Source organism: Schistocerca nitens, chromosome 9, assembly GCF_023898315.1.
Source record: "Schistocerca nitens isolate TAMUIC-IGC-003100 chromosome 9, iqSchNite1.1, whole genome shotgun sequence".
Lineage (NCBI taxonomy): Eukaryota > Metazoa > Arthropoda > Insecta > Orthoptera > Acrididae > Schistocerca > Schistocerca nitens.
This window is the reverse complement of record NC_064622.1, coordinates 361,201,757-361,224,255: the sequence shown is the minus strand read 5'-3', so window position 1 is coordinate 361,224,255 and position 22,499 is coordinate 361,201,757.

Here is a 22,499-nt window from a genome sequence, read left to right as displayed (position 1 = left end):
ATACATGAGTATATATAGTTAAGGCTCACCGGCCACTTGACCATCTTCTTCTTCTTTGCGGATGCACAAACAGTGCCCGAACCCTTACGGGAATCGCCAACGTGCCGCGAGTAATGAGTATAATGGGCGGGGGCACTACGAATGTAGTGCGGGACAATACGTTGAGAATGTGGGTTTCGACGGAGGTGTGCCAGAGATAAATCCCTGCAGTCGCACTATCATCTGTTTCCTCGGTGGCTCAGATGGATAGAGCGTCTACCATGTAAGCAGGAGATCCCGGGTTTGAGTCCCGGTCAGGGCACACATTTTCATCTGTCCGTGTTGACGTATGTCAACGCCTGTAAGCAGCTAAGGGTTTTCATTACACTGTAATGAAAATTTGTGCCAGTATGGGACCCGAGCCCGAATTTCCCGTTTTACGCGAGCGGTCACCTCTGTGCTCGACCCACGCCTAGACGTAAACTTCCACACGCCGTCGTTCCTGCGGCACAACCTGTGCTCATGCGGATGTTACGTAATTTCCGAGTAATTTGGACTGTACCCTGTGGCAATGCGATGGGAAGTTCTGGGTTTGGTTAACACCTGGAGAACGTTACGTGACGTCATGTGTATTACTAGTAGTGAAGTATGGACAGGTGGTTTTAACGGTATGGGTGTTTTTGTGGTCTCTTACTGTGGTTAAGAAAACGCTAAATGCGGAGGGATATGAACACATTTCACAGCATAGTGCACTGCCAACTGCTACTGCCAACTGTTAAGGAACAGTTAGGAGACAATGGTTGGCTGTACCAGCATGACCATAAAGCGGCATCTGTGAAGCAATTGTTTGTGGGTAATAACATTCCTAAAATAGACTGCTCTGCCCAGAATCCCAAAAAGGAACACAACAGAAAACTTTCGGGATGAGTTAGAGACTGACTTTGCTCAGATCCCAGCATCCTTCATTGCTATCTACTTTGATTTCGGCTCCTGCTATGGAATAGGTAGCCATTCCTCCACAGACATTCAGACACCGCCATGAAACTGTCCCCAGCAGTTTCAAAGCCATCAAAAAGGCGGAAGGAGGAGGAAGACCACATCAATGAGCACTAACAGGTGTCTGGGGATATTTCATAAATTAATGTACAGTTACTGTGCACCTCTTATCGGACACTAACGAAGGTATACATAGGGACCCCAGAAAGTAAGTTACACATATCATCCTAAGCTTAGATCCTTACGTAATGAGACTGGTACATTGTCAAATGAGAGTTTGTGGCGACTGTCCTAAAGACACAATTCTGCTGCGACAGTCGTAATCGTTAAACCCTCGTCTATCTATATCTACATCTACATATACATCTACGTGATTACTCTGCTAATCACAATAAAGTGCCTGGCAGAGGGTTTAATGAACCACCTTCAAGGTGTCTTTCTACCGATCCCCTCTCTAATGACACGCGGGAAAAACAAGCCCTGAAATTTTTCTGTACGAGCCCTGATGATCATTTCTCCCTATGTAGATGGATGCCAACAGAATGTTTTCGCAATCGGAGGAAAAAACTGGTGATTGAAATTTCATGAGAAGATCCCGTCGCAACGAAAAACGCCGTTGTTTTAATGATTGCAACTCCAGTTTACGAATCATGTCTGTGGCACTATCTCCCCTATTTCGGAATAGTACAAAACGAGCCGCCCTTCTTTGAATTTTTTCATTGTCATCCGTCAGTCCCAACCGATGCGGATCCCACACCACACAGCAATACTCCAGAATAGGGTGGACAAGTGTGGTGTAAGCAGTCTCTTTAGAAGACATGTTGCACCATCTAAGTGTTCTGCCAATGAATCGCAGTTTTTGATTTGTTCTACCCACAACATTATCTATGTGATTGTTCCAATTTAGGTTATTTGTAATTGTATTCCCTAAGTATTTAGTAGACTTTATAGCCTTAAGATTTGTGTGACTTACAGTGTAATCGAAATTTAGCGGATTTCTTTTAGTATTCACGTGAATGACCTCACACTTTTCTTTATTCAGGGTCTGTGAATGAAGTGCCATGGTAACTGGAAACGTACTCGAAAGTTGAAATTCACGAGACAGTACGGTTTCTTGTGACAAAACGTCTAAATTGCACCCAGATTCACCGCGAAAATCCAGCGGTGTATGGACCAAACGCGATATCGCGACCAGCTGCAGTGAAATGATGCCAATAGCTTTACCACCTCGCTCTAGGCAGAGAATCAGAAGCAACGACGAACATCAGTCAGCCAAGGGCAAGGTTTTTCTTCCGTACGTTAGTAAGGTCGCAGCTCGCATTGGGAAAGTCTTAAGCTAGTATGGAGTGGAAAATATTTTCATACCCACCAGGAAAATAAAAGAATATTTAAGATCGGCAAAAGGTGCACGACGTCCTTTGGCTACATCGTGGGTATGTAAAATTCCTTGTAGTTGTGTACAGGTTTATATCGGTACCACAAAGAGAAGTGTGAACACCCGTCTTGTTGAACATAAGAGGAATTGCCTGGGTCACACGGATAAATCGGCCGTAGCGGAACATGTTTACCAGGAAGGTGTTCATGAAATAAAATTCAGCGAGACGAGCGTCATATCTAAAACCTCGCATGTATAGAGAGGCTATCAAGATTGATAAACACCGTAATAATTTTAACAGGAAAGACGAAGGTGTTGAACTGGATAAAATTTGGATGTCAGCGTTGCACCTCAAGCGTGACGATCGATTACTTTCAAAAAATGTTCAAATGTGCGTGATGTCTTACGGGTCTTAACTGCTAAGTTCATCAGTCCCTAAGCTTACACACTACTTAACCTAAATTATCCTAAGGACAAACACACACACACCCATGCCCGAGGGAGGACTCGAACCTCCGCCGGGACCAGCAGCACAGTCCATGACTGCCGCGCCCTAGACCTCTCGGCTAATCCCGCACGGCCGATTACTTTCATTCGAGAATGTTGGCATTACCAGAGGCATTCTCATAGCGGACGTCGCTTGGTGGACACTGGCGGCCTCTGTACTGCCTATATAATCAGCGCTTCCTCGAGTTCTCTTCGCAGTTCGCCACTTTACTTCGGAGGATGTCTCCCGCAGTCGGGGACCAAACGTCAAGAGAGAGTTTTATACGTCGACCACGGCCTATCAGCCCGCAAGTTTTAAGTGAAGACAATACCGGCCATGAAAGCCTACATTGTAGGATCAGCTTTACCAAGGCACGCAGACGTGCGTGATGCTGGTCGGCCGTAGATTGAGCCATCTGATTTCCATGTTTTCTGCAAGCTGAAAGAACTTCTAGGGAAACAGATTTTATAATGATGAGGACGTTCATACAATAGTTCTCTTACGACTCTGGGATCGCTGAGCGGATTTATCACCGAGCAACTGAACGATTGTTAGAATATTCTGACCGTTGTGATATGATGTCTGATGAAATGTAGTGTAGTGTATCTCTGTCACTTTCAAGTCTAGTGTAGCATTTAATAAAAGTTCGTCTTTAATGACCTCGACGTCGACGGAACGATAAATCCTAATTGCGCTTCCTTCTTCATTGAATAAACGTTACTTGACCTGTCATGATAATGTGTAACTTACCTTTCGAAACTCCACTCTACTTGAGAAGGCTCTGAGGGACTGAACTGCACAGCACCTCCTGCCGTTCCTTCCTTGAGGATACTTTAAAGAATGACTATTAGGGTTTAATGTCCTGTCGACTACAGACACATTAGAGGTGGAGCGAATTGGCAAGTTCTTTGAAGGGAACTGTCCCAGTGTTCCCCTCAAGTAATTTCGGGAAATTACGAAAACCTAAATCTGAATGGCCTGATTGGGTTTCGATACACCATCCTTCCGAAGGAGAGTCCAGTGTCTGCATTTCAATGCACGTAATGAGGATCTATCCCAACCTACGACAATCGCATATGCTCTAAAGTCCTATCCCTTTTGTACTCTTATCCTCAGCCACAACCTAAGTGATTTGTTCTGGTTGCCTGGCAACAGTACACTAGTCTGTGGCTAAACTATTTCGCCGCTATTTCCTGTCCTCCAGGTGTCGGAGACAAACTTGGAGACGCGCTGGAATAGTTTGATGATTTGTTTTTATGCGGTATTATATGATTTTTACGCCTTCAGTGTAGCTATTTTATGATATAAATTCAATTGTCCTTCTCTTTACGAATACTTGAACTGAAGCAGAAAGATCAATTTGCGTTCATCAGGTCGTTGAATTACACTCTTTTGTGACGGGCTCCGTCATACAGAATTGGCCACCATTACAAGAGGCATAAGCATAGGAATATTATTTCGGAGAAAGAAAGTCAAATATATTTCTAATGTAATATGAGTGCAGTTTTGTTAACTTACGTGCTCGGAACAATAATGAGCCAAAACCGAAAAAGAAGTCATTCTTCTGTTATTTATGTATGTCAACTAGCCCAATTAGAAACTTGTGTTTCCTGATTAATTTGCTACATATCACCGGAAATGAGGATTCATGTTCTTTTATACCTGCTTCACCCCACACCAAGAGCCTATAATTTAATTTAATTAATTGTAAGATGTGGGATTCGTAGCATTATTTTATCCAAGGCAAATAATATCATCTCTCGGCAGGGAAGTACAATGTTGCAGACGAGGAGAGAAAATATATACGACTCAGTATTCACTAAAAATAAGAAATCCCAATTCTAGACAAAGTCTGACACGGACGTTCGTCAGTCACAACATATTCATCGTAGTAAAAGTCAGAAGATTCTAAAATATGTTCATGTCACAGCACTTCATTCAACTCATCTTCATCGATAACAACCATGGCGATGAAACTGATTCAGTTGGTATCTTTTTTTTTCCCTCATGGTAGATGGTACGTGGTAGCGTATAGTCGGTTTTCGTTTAGTGTTTGTCTGATAGACGAGCATTGGTTATCACGATGGCTCTGTGTGAACAGTGAATTTCCTAGACAAATAGCTTACGTTTCGTACCGTTTTCTTTGTGTTCGTCGTTCTGCAAATAGTATTGTATAATAGATGTTGCTCGGCGCTGTTGCCATCTAGTTATATCAAATTACAGATCTAGCATTTTTAAGTACACACTTAAACGTTAACTATTGTAATGACCTTTTAAAGTCTTTAGACGTGGAAGCTATGTAAAGGTGTTTCAAATTTTTTGCATGGCTTTAGTGTTGCATATCATACTACACCACTGAAAAGATATTTCTCGTTTACGTGTCAGTACATGTGTGTAACGGCCGCTTGTATCAGGAAAGTGCAGTTGCTGGTAATGCGGTGCGTTAATTCAAGTCCACTTTGACAGAAGCGTTGAAATCGAATGAAAGCACTGCGTTAATTGATACGTGTGGTATTGCGGAAGCTTGTAGGGAAGCCATAGCTGGGATTATCACCAAGTCTCTGGCAGCGACGATTGACAGATGCTGCATATGCCAGCGCTCTGTCTGTTGCAGTACACAGTTTTAAGTACAAGTAACGTGCTATTGGCTTTTATGTAAAATGACCAGAGAACCAATGATTGTAGCAGAGATTCCCCTTCATGTTAATCACTGGCGCGAAAGATTTACGCATATTTCTTTGTGACGAGGTGCAGGTGCAGAAGTTCTTTGGGTAGTGCAAAAAGGAACCCGGAATTTGACGTACGTCAGGCATTCTTTGACATGTTTCCAGACTAGATTTAGAAGGCCAGGAGTAGTTCAGTCGATCATCTCACAACTCATTTTTATTACAGAGCTATAGTTCATACGTGAGATAATGTGGATTGTTAGAGGTAAGCTATGGCTGTAGAAGGGCTGTTGAGACATAGAATTTTAATTTTTGGTTTGCCAGAATATATTCTTCAAATATATCTCGGTGTTGGAGCACGCGGTGGCAGACGTTATCTGTTGCGCAGATTTATAAATCAACGTAACACATGTATACATGCTCAAATTCCGGCACACTTCGATGCGATTGCGCTCTCTCTCTCTCTCTCTCTCTCTCTCTCTCTCTCACACACACACACACACACACACAGACACACACACACACACTACATATGTCGCTGACCGTTTGGAAAGTGGTAACGTTAAACGTTGTAATTTACAAATGTACGTGTCAAAAGAAAATTCTCTTTTTGTACACAAGTAATTTGTATCCAAAAAACTGAGAAGGTACTCAGATGTTAGAGAATTATGCTTCTCACTTCATTACTGCAAAGAATGTAGGTAAATTAAAAACTGAGTCGTTCTAAATGCCGATAAAAATACTTTTCTTTGAAGTACCATTAATACTGAGGCACTACGCTTCATTTATGGTATTACAAGTACGGAAATACGGCAGTAACGTTTAACCCTTACTGTCCCACATGCGGTCTCGGAAACCGCTATTGCTTGTTGTTACTGTTTTGATAATGCGTAGGGATGGAGTAGGAGATTACAAAGTTCTCCGTCTGCCGTCGTTTCCTTTGTCAGCAGCCGCTTAAGCGTAACGTGGGACGATACTATTACGTAAGTAACCAAAATATCATCACTTTAATAGTTTGTGTACAACATTTAAAGTCGTTTTGTCCGCAGCTCCTGGTCTAGTGGCTAGCGCTGTTGCCTCTCGTTCACGGGGTCCCGGCTTCGATTCCCGGCTGTGTTGTGGATTTTCTCTGCATGGGGACTAGGTGTTTGTGTTGTCCTCATCGTTTCATCATCATCATTCGTGATAGTGGCTAGATAGGACTGTGTGAAAATTGGAACTTTGTACGGTCGCTGATGACCACGCAGTTGAGCGCCTCACAAACCAATCATCATCAAAATCTTTGTCAGCCACAACTACAGTTAAAAAAACATTGTCTCACATCCGTTTTTGGTTGTAGAGCACCACCACCTAAGACAATTTCATCATTCAGAAAAATAAAAAGTATAAGCTAATGTATAATGTATCTCAATGTTAATTAGCCGTCTGAAGATGAAGTGTAATGTTCGAAACCGGTAACGGCGCCATTTAAATAAATAAATAGCATCATAAAAAGTGGCTGGTTGGTGTCATCTTTCATGTAAGAGTCATCCTATATTTTTTATCCAGTCATGGACTCAGAATGTCAGTTTTCGACAAAATAGAATGCAAACGCTTTTTGTGAAAAGAAAGATGACACTGTGAACGTTTGACATTTCCAGTCGTCCTTTTTTAATGGGTTTTTGGAGAGAAATCAGATTTGTATTAGTATTTTTATAGATATTGACAGGTTCCGACAGCGCCACAGCAATCAAGTAAGGAAGGAAGGAAGGAAGAAAGTGCATAAATTGAGAATGAGTACTTCGGTTAGGCGGAATTCCTGCACAGCGAATAGACTAATTGCAGTATTGTAAACCCGAAGCCGATATCTTTCACAACTCTACCATACAAAACCACATCCTCTCTTGAATGAAAAAAAAATTATTTTCTCACTTCATAGAGACTGTATAATGAATGTATTAAAGGTTTTCGATAGTGGATTAATAACTTCAATAATTTCTTCATGTACGGGTCCACAGGCTCAACAGTTTTATTTTCATTTGGTAATTTATTCTATATAGATACAGCCTATTATCTGAAAAGCCAAAATTGGCCATACAAAACACATTTCCTTAGATAGTAATAAACTATGTATTAATTACTTATTTCTGATAATTAAAAACATGTTTACTCTCAACGCCTGTTCGAGAAAATGCACACTTGAATAACTAACACTTCCACTCCTTGTGAGTACAGAAACGACTTGCCAAAAGTGGCACTTTCCATACGAAAACATCCTTTAAACACGGAGCCGACGTCAAGATACAACCGATCTTACAGCCGTCTCAATATACCGTCTGCATGATAGAACCATTTCAACCAATGCAGGCTATTAGTTTTATTCCTGTAATGCCTCATGAATCTAAAGCCATTACTGGCCAGTTTCGGGCTTAGGAAGTTATCAGATGTACGATATTTGTGATTTGTATGCCACATTTGAAAGTCAATGTTTCATTTTATTTGGGGACAGCAACATTCCCAGACATACACATGTCGAATGTTATACAGTCTTGCACATACCCATCACCTTACAAGAACAACTTTCACAACACGACATCTTGGGAAAAACCTTACTGAGAAGTAGCATACTGCCCCTTGTACACTTCTTGAGCAGCCTGCTGTAGCTTTCCGCAATCGTACATATACATGTTATATCATGTATGAGATGATAAATAATTGCTTTACTGATGTGTTACACAGGACATAAATGTTCTACTCAGCCCATGAACGGATTTCGGCACCGGTTCTGTTATGCTATATGAGTGTGAAATTGTACATGTTGTTCTACTAAACAAATACGCAAGGACCAGTAAGGAATCTATTTGTAAGATGTTTTCCTACATGCTGTGTTGTTAAAGTTGTTCTTGTTAATCTGATGGGCATGTGCAAGACTAATCTTTAATTTTTGACAAGTGTATGTGTGGGAGCGTGCCTATCCCCAAATGACATGCAGCAAACATTTTCAGGTGTGACACACACACACACACACACACACACACACACACACACACACACATCCGTGGTATCACGGACTTGATAATGGTCTTAGGCAGAATGCTGTCAGTAATGTAATTTATATTCATGGTGCATTATAGTAATAAAACTGACGCCCCACAGTAGTTCAAATGTTTCCAACATTTAAATAATGATTTTATTACTGACACATTACACAGAAAATAAACCTCCTGTTCGATTTGTGAACAGATTTTAGCACCAGCTCTGTTACTACACACACAAAAATAAACACATACACAAGTAATGTACTTACCGTACACAATACTTAATTTAGTTTGAAAGGATTTTCCTACCTTGGCGCGCCGAAACTAGCTGAAGAGGGTTCTACAAGGCGAGTGCCGCCTGGATTGCGAGTTGTTTTCTCCACTCGGGCGCCACGCCGGGGCTATATTTATGCCGAGAGTTTCCTCGGGAGAGGGGGTTTGTGGTGGCAGTGGGTGGCCGGCGATAGCAGGAGATGGGGGGGGGGGGGGTACTGGGGATGGCGTGGTGTATGGGACGGCGAACACTCCCGCTGGTATTCCTCCGTGCCATAAACGCACGCAGGCCGTGACGGAGGAAAAATACTTTTGAGATGTTCGTCCCGATATCCTATTCGTGGTTTATGGGCAGCCGATTGATGCGATGAAGTATCTTCCTCCCTTTTAGAAGCGTGGGCGGAGTGACGGAGGGGGCTTTGCGGAAGACGTAAAAATAGATCGAGATTGAATGGCGGCCGACCGTTCGGAGGGGTGGGTGCTATGTGCCGTTCTGTCTCGCGGGGTTCTTAGCCTGCCTCGAGCCATCAGACGCAGCCCGGCAGGGGCTCAGCGTTTAATGTTGTCGCCAAGTGCTTCCCTCTGGCACCGGAGGCGCGGAAGCGTTTTATACGTCGCAGGGCGCTCTAGTATCTCCTCGTTAATGTTCTCCTAGGCTCGGTCGCAGTGTTACAGAAGTATGCAGAACAAAAACCGCAGCGCAGAGTATGATTTGGTCACTGTGAATGTAACTAAGTATATATTACATTGCTCTCAGTTGATAAGTGTTTACTGAGGTGATAAATTGCCCATTCTCGTATCGCAACATGGCCAACTTTACAGAGCTCTTTGTCAGCCTTTGTCCATTCACTAAACGAGAGTTTATTTGGAACATTTTCAAGTAGCGCTATTAGTAGTACCATTGGCGCATGTTTTCCAGAGTTACTGCCTAAAAAATTAAGAAGCAGGAATTCGTTCAGTCCCAGTCCTTAAGTAAAACATACGTATCCTCTCGTTCGTAAAAAATTGACTGCAAATGTAAACCTTAAACCTCACCAGCAGGGTTTTCCAAACTTACACAAACTTCAAAGCACAATTAATTTACTTAGGTATTCATCGCTTTCTCAAACCTGCCCTCCAGTGTGTGTCTACACCAGTTTCAAAAACAATGAATGATCTGTACATTTGTCCTATTACAATACCAAAAATAGTAATTTTTGAAATACAACTTGACCTACGCCTGAGGTACAGGCAGGATTGCACCATTATGTACAAAGCTAGGGCGATATTCCAGTACCGGGAAGCCTCGGCAATAGTGAAGATTTAAGAAGGGGAAAATAAGCTACAGACGTGAATTGAAGATTGTGTTAGGAAGAGCACTGGACTAGAGTAGTCCTAATCCGGGATACTTCTGGCAAGCGAAGACGAACTCTGAAGTGGATTTGTGGACACGCAGCTCACACTTGTTTGCTGAAGGCGAGAAAAGTATCCCTGAATTTTGTCAGTTCCTTAATGAACAGCATTGTGCAGTTGTCCGCAATCCAAAATACAGACAACTTTTCTCTAATTTCCTTCGCAGTGTCTTCCGTAACCCATCCAGAGCTGGGGTGTTCCTGTCATGAATGGTTGATCCCCGCCTCTTTCACACTTAAGACCGATGGGTCACCTGGCCATCGGAATATTTTTCTCGGGATAACTATACGTTGACAGTCTCAATGAATCTGACGTCTTGCTGCACCCTCTTCCTCGGGACACCTGTCTCCTACTATTCCCGGTGGTATTAATGTTAAGGGAAAAAAAGGACATAAATAAATAAACTATGTTCGTTGTCCCTGTACTCCACGTTCCCTGTGCTTTCGTTGCTGCCTGGTGCGTGGGATATAAATGCCCGAACCTTTTGATTGCATTGATTTAGAAGCTTAAATTTGTTACGCGGCGAATGGATCATACAATTCAGCACTTGTGACAAATCTGAACTTGATACTCGAACATGTTTCAGAAAAGAAGGCGTCTTAAAGCAGTACATATTCTTATTAAGAGACGGATAAAAATGAAAAAAATATATTTTTCAAACAATGTAAAAGCCAGGATGGAATGTAACAATATTAGAGAAGGAAAGTTGCTACTCACCATACAGCGGAGATGCTGAGTCGCGATAGGCACAACAAAAACATTCACACAATTATAGCTTTCGGCCATTAAGGCCTTTGTCAACAGCAGACACACACACACACACACACACACACTACTCACGCAAACGCTACTCGCACACACGTCTGCAGTCTCAGGCAACTTTAGCCACAGTGAGGTGTGATATAATTACAAATTGACAATTTTCGAATTTTTTTTCCTTTATTCTTTCTGCGAAACCTTGCTTGTTCCCAAATTTCATAATTCTAGATCAACAGAAGCATCCTATAGGTGTCTATGAGTGTGTTTTCGAGTATCAAAATATGTGACAAAATGGCTGTATCGTTTGATTTAAGTGACTTAGAAGCGTAAAATTTTTACACCACCAAGGGATCGCTGACCTTAATCCTTGACATAAATGTGAGCGTGCTATTTCTACTCGTTCCAGAGAAACGGTTCTTAACAATCGGTTAGACAGGCTGACACACAGGCAGACTGACAGCAAAACGATGCTGTAAGGATTTCGCTTTTTCAGATTAAGGCACGGATTTCTAAATACGGGCGCAAATCCTGAGTTTGAAAATGAGATCACAAGCGACTTCCCACAAACTCTAAGTATAATTTCAAACCGATCCTAAAGTTTTGCTCACTTACGTCCTTAAAGACAAATATTTAACGAACTAACTCATTTGTAATCAGATGTTTCAAGCTGTGTTTTTCATGAGAGTTGGTTTTTTGAAAGAATCGGGATTTAGGGAAAAGAAGGATAAAGTGGCCAGGTTGGGAAAAGCGGCCACTGCTTATTTGATGTCTTCAACAGTGCTGCATCCTACCGAGAAGTGGCCAGACTAGCTGTAATCGAGGCCATTACTGTTGCCAGCGACGTCGACAAAGAAAGCTTTCTCCGTTATCTTTCTCTGAAAACATTTAGGTTTTTCGGTCAGTTCATGAAAAGTAAGTGACATCACTTTAGTTGCTGCACTTTTATATAGAAGTATAGGTTTTTGCGCTATCACGCTTCACGCAATTCCTTTTGGCCTACAAATATAACTCACCGTCATTTGCTTTTGGGGTATTGTTTTGCACGTGAGTCACTGACACGGACACACTGTTAAACCGGGGAAACTGGCCACGCTACACAGATGGCCAATGTTTCCGACAGTTCATTTTCAGTCTGTCTGTCCCAATGACAACTAACAATTTCATATTTTATGCATAGTATAACAACTGAAATTAGAACATTAGAAATCGTTTCAAACGCAAAAGTAATATCCGATATACTGTCCTAATCTTCTGGAAGGGTTTGCAAGAGCTTCAAGAAGCCAAGAAAATACATCCAGAAAACAGAGCAACAAATGTGATACCCTGTTGCGATGCAAAAGGTAATTGAGGCAGTAAAGAATGATAACATGTCTTTCTCAACAGCAGCAAAGCAATTCAATATTGTGTGTGTGTGAATTCCTGAGGGACCAAACTGCTGAAGTCATCAGTCCCTAGACTTACACACTACTTAAACTAACTTATGTTAAGAACAACACACACACCCATGCGCAAAGGAGGACTCGAACCTCCGGCGGGAGGGGCCACGCAGTCCGCGCTACCACTCCACGCTGACAAATTTCATATTCCAGGTAATAAGCTAAAACGAAGAGTGCTATGGAAAAATGGAGGTGCAGCTGGCAGTAAAATGGTTATGAGCAGCTTAAGGGCAGTGTTCAGTGAAGAACAAGAGCAAGAAAACCTTAATTACATTTTTCAAATGGAAAAGCAATTTTATGGACTCATAGTGAATGACCTGCGACGATTAGCATTCCACTTGGCAAAGTACAACAAAATACCATATTGTTTCAATAAAGAGTCTGAAATGGCAGGCATGGACTGGATGGAAAATATGTCGGAGCTGTAGACGCTGGGCTCATGAACTGTGCGCTGGATGTGATGAGGACGATGACAACTTCACCAGCGAATTTTGTACATGATACACTCCTGGAAATTCAAATAAGAACACCGTGAATTCATTGTCCCAGGAAGGGGAAACTTTATTGACACATTCCTGGGGTCAGATACATCACATGATCACACTGACAGAACCACAGGCACATAGACACAGGCAACAGAGCATGCACAATGTCGGCACTAGCACAGTGTATATCCACCTTTCGCAGCAATGCAGGCTGCTATTCTCCCATGGAGACGATCGTAGAGATGCTGGATGTAGTCCTGTGGAACGGCTTGCCATGCCATTTCCACCTGGCGCCTCAGTTGGACCAGCGTTCGTGCTGGACGTGCAGACCGCGTGAGACGACGCTTCATCCAGTCCCAAACATGCTCAATGGGGGACAGATCCGGAGATCTTGCTGGCCAGGGTAGTTGACTTACACCTTCTAGAGCACGTTGGGTGGCACGGGATACATGCGGACGTGCATTGTCCTGTTGCAACAGCAAGTTCCCTTGCCGGTCTAGGAATGGTAGAACGATGGGTTCGATGACGGTTTGGATGTACCGTGCACTATTCAGTGTCCCCTCGACGATCACCAGTGGTGTACGGCCAGTGTAGGAGATCGCTCCCCACACCATGATGCCGGGTGTTGGCCCTGTGTGCCTCGGTCGTATGCAGTCCTGATTGTGGCGCTCACCTGCACGGCGCCAAACACGCATACGACCATCATTGGCACCAAGGCAGAAGCGACTCTCATCGCTGAAGACGACACGTCTCCATTCGTCCCTCCATTCACGCCTGTCGCGACACCACTGGAGGCGGGCTGCACGATGTTGGGGCGTGAGCGGAAGACGGCCTAACGGTGTGCGGGACCGTAGCCCAGCTTCATGGAGACGGTTGCGAATGGTCCTCGCCGATACCCCAGGAGCAACAGTGTCCCTAAATTGCTGGGAAGTGGCGGTGCGGTCCCCTACGGCACTGCGTAGGATCCTACGGTCTTGGCGTGCATCCGTGCGTCGCTGCGGTCCGGTCCCAGGTCGACGGGCACGTGCACCTTCCGCCGACCACTGGCGACAACATCGATGTACTGTGGAGACCTCACGCCCCACGTGTTGAGCAATTCGGCGGTACGTCCACCCGGCCTCCCGCATGCCCACTATACGCCCTCGCTCAAAGTCCGTCAACTGCACATACGGTTCACGTCCACGCTGTCGCGGCATGCTACCAGTGTTAAAGACTGCGATGGAGCTCCGTATGCCACGGCAAACTGGCTGACACTGACGGCGGCGGTGCACAAATGCTGCGCAGCTAGCGCCATTCGACGGCCAACACCGCGGTTCCTGGTGTGTCCGCTGTGCCGTGCGTGTGATCATTGCTTGTACAGCCCTCTCGCAGTGTCCGGAGCAAGTATGGTGGGTCTGACACACCGGTGTCAATGTGTTCTTTTTTCCATTTCCAGGAGTGTATAATATTGTTTGTGAGTGGATAATTTGTTAATGAATTGGACTGAAATAGTAACCTATAATTAACCCTTTATGTATCTATTTATGTCATCAATAATTGTTGACCTTTTTGTGCAACAATGTATTGAAACACGTTCCTTTCTTATTTGTGTTATTGTTTTCCTAATAATATATAATCAATGCTGAAATTAAAACCATAAGCCTACCCAGTTTTTTACAACTAAAAAATCCATTTGGGAATGGTCGCGAAGGTCTGGCAACTTTACCCCATTAGGCAGGGGAAAGTGGTCACTATGTAAGAACTAATAAATATTTGGTGTGATACCTTACAGTATATAGATTCTAGATATATATGCCACAAGCTTCAGTTAATAGCCATAGCCATGATTTCATGAATATTCAATTTCGGTTAGAGCGGCCACTTTACCCCACCTTCCCCTACGGATAAGTATATAAAAGAATCAAAGCTGATTACTATCAAATTGCAATGAAATTAACTAATAAAACGAAAATTACCGTAGTTTTCCAATTTTCTGTTAAGGTGGGACGTCTTCTTGTTTTCCAAACACCGGATGAGAAAATCTAGCCTTACAGCCATATGTGCGTTATTTGAAAATAAAGCACCTGCTCGTATAGATTAACACGTAACGCGTTAGCTTGTGACACAGAATTATGAGTCATACCAGAACCGAACCCACGCGGCGCATTAACGACAGCGGCTGTTACATTAGTCAGATTGTGTGTGGTTTTTGGGGGATTTCAGACGCTCGTTTGACCGTTCCCTCAGATATTACGACAAAAAAAAAAACAGTTAAAATACCATCACACACAGAATCAAGTTCACAGAATTCACATGAGAGTGGTTCACATGACTTCCCCACTTCGCTAATTGTGACTACCGCCATAGGAACGGCACGCGGATGCAAAGTTAAATAAAATAAACTGGACAAACACTGAGTACGGTGGTAGCCATCATACGCGGGAGAAACGCTAATGCGATGAAGAAGAAAACCTTAAACAATGCTATTTGGAATCCATAGTATGAATGTATCATCAGTCTATGAGTGGCTTTGCAAGTCTCGAGCCAGCACAACTCGATACGACAATCAGAATCTATTAGCATACTACGTATCTGCGCAACATTTAATACTGCAATTATATTCAGTTTTCCGGCTAGCGTGCGACCCATCAAAATCTCATCGTACTTCTATGTAGAGAAGCATACCAAAAAACAAAAGTTGTGTATGGAATATCAGACCAGCTTCGAGACTCAATTGATAAGATAGGTGGCCGAGCGGCTCAGTCCGGAAACCGCGCGACCGCTACGGTCGCAGGTTCGAATCCAGCCTCGGGCATGGATTTGTGTGATGTCCTTAGGTTAGTTTGGTTTAAGTAGGTCTAGGGGACTGATGACCTCAGAAGTTAAGTCCTATAGTGCTCAGAGCCATTTGAACGATTTGATAAGTTAGTTGCAAATACACTATGACAAAAAGATGCATCACGAAGGAATTATCCGAATGGGACAGAAATATGTAGATGTTGCATACATGTACAGACAAAGAAATCATTTCAAGAAAATTGGATGATTTATCCAGGAGAATGAGTTTCACTAATTGAGGAAGTCAATAACGCAATGGTCCACCTCCGGCCCTTCTGGCAGCAGTTCAAATGGTTCAAATGGCTCTGAGCACTATGCGACTTAACTTCTGAGGTCATCAGTCGCCTAGAACTTAGAACTAATTAACCTTCTAACCTAAGGACATCACACACATCCACGCCCGAGGCAGGATTCGAACCTGCGACCGTAGCGGTCGTTCGGTTCCTGACTGTAGCGCCTAGAACCGCACGGCCACTCTGGCCGGCGTGGCAGCATTTATTCTGCTTGGTATTCATTCAGAATTTTTTGATGTCCTCGTGAGGGATATTGTGCCAGATTCTGTCTTTCGGCGCCTAATATCGCAAAATTCTGAATTAGTTGGAGGGCCAAAGTTTTTCATTTGGAAAGAGATATGGCGACCTCCCTGGCCAAGGTGGGATGTGGTAAGTACGAAGACAAGCAGTAGAAACTCTCGTTGTTTGTGGGCCGGCATTAACTTAAAGTGTAATCGCAAGATGTCTTTTCATGAATAGCAACAAAACCGGTCGTAGAATATCGTCGGCGAATCGCTGTGCTGTAAGGGGGTTGCGAATCAGAACCAAATGAGTCCTGCCATCACATGAAGTAGCACACAGAACACCACTCCTGGCTGTCGGGGCCTATGGCGGCTGACGGTCAGACTGGTATCTCACCACTGCCCGGGACGTCTCTAGACACGTCTTCGTTGGTCACACTGACTGAAGTAGAACTGTCTTAATGGATAAGTGCCGCTTCGAACTGAGTCGCAATGGCCAGCGGAAATCAGTGGTAAACCAACCTATCTGTCGCCCGCCAAACGTCCCGACAACCAGGAGTGATGGTCTCGGGTGCCATTTCACTTCATAGCAGGACGCCCTTGGTTGTCATCCACGGTACCCTTACAGCACAGTGGTACGTCGACGTTATTCTAAGCCCCGTTTTCTTGCCTTTCATGACAAGCCGTCCTGGCCTTACGTTTCGGCAAAATAACGCCCTTACGCACGAGCGAGAGTTTCTAGCGTTGCCTTCGTGCTTGTCAGTTCTTGCCTTGGCCAGGAAGGTCGCCAGACCTCTCTCCAATTGAGAGTGTCTTAGGAAGATACTGACTGGACTCAGCAACTAGTACACTGGAGCCTACTTCGGAAATTGGGCCCAACTTATCGACTTGTATGAAGATTCTTATGTTCCTTCAAATCAAAAATGGTTCAACTGGCTCTGAGCACTATGGGACTTAACTTCTGAGGTCATCAGTCCCCTAGAACTACTTAAACCTAACTAACCTAAGGACATCACACACATCCATGCCCGAGGCAGGATTCGAGCCTGTGACCGTAGCGGCCGCGAGGTTCCAGACTGTAACGCCTAGAACCGCTCGTCCACACCGGCCGGCTATGTTCCTTCCATCCTTCTTCAAACATTGTATATTTCAAGTTCCGTTTTTTTCTGTCTAATCGTACATTTACCGCCATTACCCCTTCTTTTCCTAGACTGCAATGTGGATCTTTTTCTGTGATGTGATTTCCACTTGTCACAATTGTATTAAAATATAAATCGACTATATAGTAATGAATTGTATGTGACTTTTAGATAATGAGTTACACCGTCATTTTATTTTCTCATATCTGTCTTGTATTTATACATAAACAGAGCATGCCCCTGCGCCTTCAGGAGATACAGTTTACTTTCCTGTAATAAGCGTGAGGCAGAAGCATGAAAAGCAGTTTCGTCATGATGAAAGACTACCGACTTTGTTTGTTTTACTTCTGCTTCCGTAGAACTCGGCTAATATGCCTTATTGTTTATATAATGTTGTACAGGGGAATTGGAAATTCCGTTTAATAATTTCTAGGACTTACAGAGGCGAGTGAGTACATAAAATATTGAATGGGAACCCATGTCCGGTAATGTACCGTTTCCATTCGACGACGGTTTCAATTCAAAAAATGGTTCGAATGGCTCTGAGCACTATGGGACTTAGCTTCTGAGGTCATCAGTCCCCTAAAACATAGAACTACTTAAACTTAACTAACCTAAGGACATTACACACATCCATGCCCGAGGCATGATTCGAACCTGCCACTGTAGCGGTCACGTGGTTCCAGACTGTAGCGCCTAGGACCGCTCGGCCACCCCGGCCGGCGTTTCAATTCAGATGTTTAACTCATCCACCTCTGCTCGTTGAACTGAATTAGGTGCGACGCAGTACACTTATTTGGTAACGATTCGAAAGGAAGCACAACAAAACATCCATTTATCGCTCAAGCACATTTGCTTGTATTAACACTTAAACATCACGTGTCTACATTATCCCGAAACAAAAAAGAACCCAGCATTCTGAACGTACAGAACAGTACTGATGCACTGTAACAGGGGCTCGATGTGGTGACCACCAACATTGTTACAGACGTTGAATCAACGAAGCATCTTCTGGCACACACTCTCCATCCCGCCTGGTGTCCCTTTCTAATGCAGCGGCCAAAACTGGTTCCAGTAGAACTGCGTCTGTCTCTACGGGAGTATCGTAAATTAAACTTTGAATACGACATTAAGTGACGTCAGGGGACCGTCCGACGTACAACAAGTCATCATGTCTAGCCTATTGCATAGCAGGACAAGCAACTCCGAATCTTTCCTCAGCAGACGTGAAGGCGTTATACATCTGCATTGAAACCGTCGTAGAACGGAAAGGGTAAGGTTCTTGAAATCGGTTCCCATTCAAAATATTGTGTACGGACTCTACTCTGCTAGAAGACTGTAACGGAAAATTCCGAACACCCTGTATGAAAGCGTTGCCTTACAGTTCTTATAGATGTTAACACTCTCTGATTCGATGCTCACTACTGACAATAATTGGGGGGCGGCCCGAACATTCCATTGGAACTTCCTAAATCATTGGGAAAGTGGAAACCAAGAGACTATTCAAGATGATTTGTAGAATCTGTAAGACTGGCGACCTATTTCGGCAGAGACACTTTGGGCTTGCCCCGACAGAAAGAGCAAGGAGAAGCATTGGATTCACTGTTAAGAGAAGAGTTACACATCTCACAAAATGCAAAGATATACAAACCGCATTCAAAATCACATCTGGGCTAGCAATAGTGGTCCCCAGTGGTTGACAGTTTTTCATCAGGAACCTGTCAATATGAGTACTATAATAGCAGAACGAAAAGAAAATGCATAAAACGTAATCCGTACCTCTGTCTGGCAAACGGAAAGAATTGGAAGTCATTCACAGAAATCGAAGCCTCCTCCTTCACGTCTGGGTACTACGGCTGTTACGAGGTGTTTGTGGTTATACAGTGTTCTAGATAAGTTTTGATTTGTCAACTGTTTACTATTTTGCGGTTACTTCTATCATTTAAAAGTAAAATAAGAAGGCGCTTTTATTCGTTATTCTTTTCCCGAAATATCAGAGATGTTGGTGTAATTTGGAAATTATAGCTGAGATACAATTCTACCAACATTGATTCTTCCCATGCATCATTCACGAATGGATTAGGTTTGCGGGAGGTGGGAGGTGAAATCAGTTAGTGGTATCGAAAGTACCTTCCGCCACGCACCGTCAGGTGGCTTGTTAAGTTGTGATGTAGATGTAACCAGTTCAGCGGAAATAATACCTGAGCCATATGATAGTGCTAGTGCATTTCTCATTAAATGTCTAATATGGCAAAATATACTAACAATTCAACTTAATTTGACTATTTTTTTATTTGTTCAGAGCAGTACCGTGTTCCACTGCTGCTGATGTTACAGACAGTAGCGAGCCAGTGTCGCATGGATATTACATCCCTCTCTCCCTATGTCACTACTGTAGTTACGGAGAATCATTAACATTTAGATTGCTACATTTCTATTTGATAAGAAAGCTATTTATGTATGTTTGTTGTTAAGGTAAGGTCACCAAATATGGCCCCCTTTTTTATTATCACTTATAAATCCATCAACCTGCTAGATCCAAATATGGCCCCTATGTATTAAAGGCACATAGAGCTTTGACAGTTGCTAATAAAATCGCAAAACGCATAAGAACTTACAAAAATTAGGAAATACTGGAAAACTTTCGAGTATTAATATACACTCCTGGAAATTGAAATAAGAACACCGTGAATTCATTTTCCCAGGAAGGGGAAACTTTATTGACACATTCCTGGGGTCAGATACATCACATGATCACACTGACAGAACCACAGGCACATAGACACAGGCAACAGAGCATGCACAATGTCGGCACTAGTACAGTGTATATCCACCTTTCGCAGCAATGCAGGCTGCTATTCTCCCGTGGAGACGATCGTAGAGATGCTGGATGTAGTCCTGTGGAACGGCTTGCCATGGCATTTCCACCTGGCGCCTCAGTTAGACCAGCGTTCGTGCTGGACGTGCAGACCGCGTGAGACGACGCTTCATCCAGTCCCAAACATGCTCAATGGGGGACAGATCCGGAGATCTTGCTGGCCAGGGTAGTTGACTTACACCTTCTAGAGCACGTTGGGTGGCACGGGATACATGCGGACGTGCATTGTTCTGTTGGAACAGCAAGTTCCCTTGCCGGTCTAGGAATGGTAGAACGATGGGTTCGATGACGGTTTGGATGTACCGTGCACTATTCAGTGTCCCCTCGACGATCACCAGTGGTGTACGGCCAGTGTAGGAGATCGCTCCCCACACCATGATGCCGGGTGTTGGCCCTGTGTGCCTCGGTCGTATGCAGTCCTGATTGTGGCGCTCACCTGCACGGCGCCAAACACGCATACGACCATCATTGGCACCAAGGCAGAAGCGACTCTCATCGCTGAAGACGACACGTCTCCATTCGTCCCTCCATTCACGCCTGTCGCGACACCACTGGAGGCGGGCTGCACGATGTTGGGGCGTGAGCGGAAGACGGCCTAACGGTGTGCGGGACCGTAGCCCAGCTTCATGGAGACGGTTGCGAATGGTCCTCGCCGATACCCCAGGAGCAACAGTGTCCCTAATTTGCTGGGAAGTGGCGGTGCGGTCCCCTACGGCACTGCGTAGGATCCCACGGTCTTGGCGTGCATCCGTGCGTCGCTGCGGTCCGGTCCCAGGTCGACGGGCACGTGCACCTTCCGCCGACCACTGGCGACAACATCGATGTACTGTGGAGACCTCACGCCCCACGTGTTGAGCAATTCGGCGGTACGTCCACCCGGCCTCCCGCATGCCCACTATACGCCCTCGCTCAAAGTCCGTCAACTGCACATACGGTTCACGTCCACGCTGTCGCGGCATGCTACCAGTGTTAAAGACTGCGATGGAGCTCCGTATGCCACGGCAAACTGGCTGACACTGACGGCGGCGGTGCACAAATGCTGCGCAGCTAGCGCCATTCGACGGCCAACACCGCGGTTCCTGGTGTGTCCGCTGTGCCGTGCGTGTGATTATTGCTTGTACAGCCCTCTCGCAGTGTCCGGAGCAAGTATGGTGGGTCTGACACACCGGTGTCAATGTGTTCTTTTTTCCATTTCCAGGAGTGTATAAGTTTCAACCAGTGAAAATGAATGTAGTTTTACGTCACATGGGTTTATCGCATTTTTCACGGCTCCAAAAAAAGCACTGTGCTCACAGAATCCACTTTCGTCCTTTGCTGTTCTGCGAAATCAGTTTGTTGCACACTGTGTATTTTGCCATCTTAGCCGCTGTCGTATTCGTCACTAACACTTACTTCATCAAAATTTGACTCAAAATCTTCTTCAGCAACAGAATCTTCAGGGGATTCAGAGGCAGAAACTTATTTCTTGCAGCTCGTTCCTCCTTGTCTAGCTTTCGCTAATGTGACTCCACAATAATACTTTTCTTAGGGAAGCCTGTGATAAGGGCAGCTGAACCTCGTCGGGTGGAAGTATTTGGCTCGATGATAGGCACAGGTCGAATATTATTAGGTGATACGGTAAGATTATCAATTTCTGGAGCTGGGTCTGGTTGCATAACATGTGAGTCGAAGATATTTTCATCCGTGGGTAAAATTCCCATGGATATAAACCCATAGATAGCTATTGTCATATTTGCTGTTCTCGTGTAAGCATGACCCATCAGAGCACCTATTTGACAGAAACAACTCTGTTATCGTGAGGATCTAACTATATTCAAATTTCTTGGGCGTAGTATGATTTTAATGGTAACATAAAGGAAACGTCCAGTGGTTGTATTTTATCAGTCCAGCGCGGTGCAGGCGAACTATGGAAACACTAAACTGAATAATGTCGATGTTACGTCTGTGGCCGTCTAAAATCTGGACAACGGGATTGTCTTTGGATCGTTTGACAATGTTGTTGAAGTGCTGGAATGATTTCGTGAACACGTCCAGCTCTATCCATCCAGTAGGATGAGCTGCACCGATTTTACCTCGAACATTTCCGTCTAATAGTTCAGCATTTACGTTCCTGCGTGGAAGAATCATCATGGGCGGAATAAACTGTCCAAATGTGGCCATCGACGTTACAAGGGTTACAAGTGAACCACATTCAGCAGAAGACACTCACGTGATGAAAGACGGTACAGTTGAAGTAAAATATGTTCAACAAATCCAAATTAAAGCAAACAGTGCTGACTACCTATG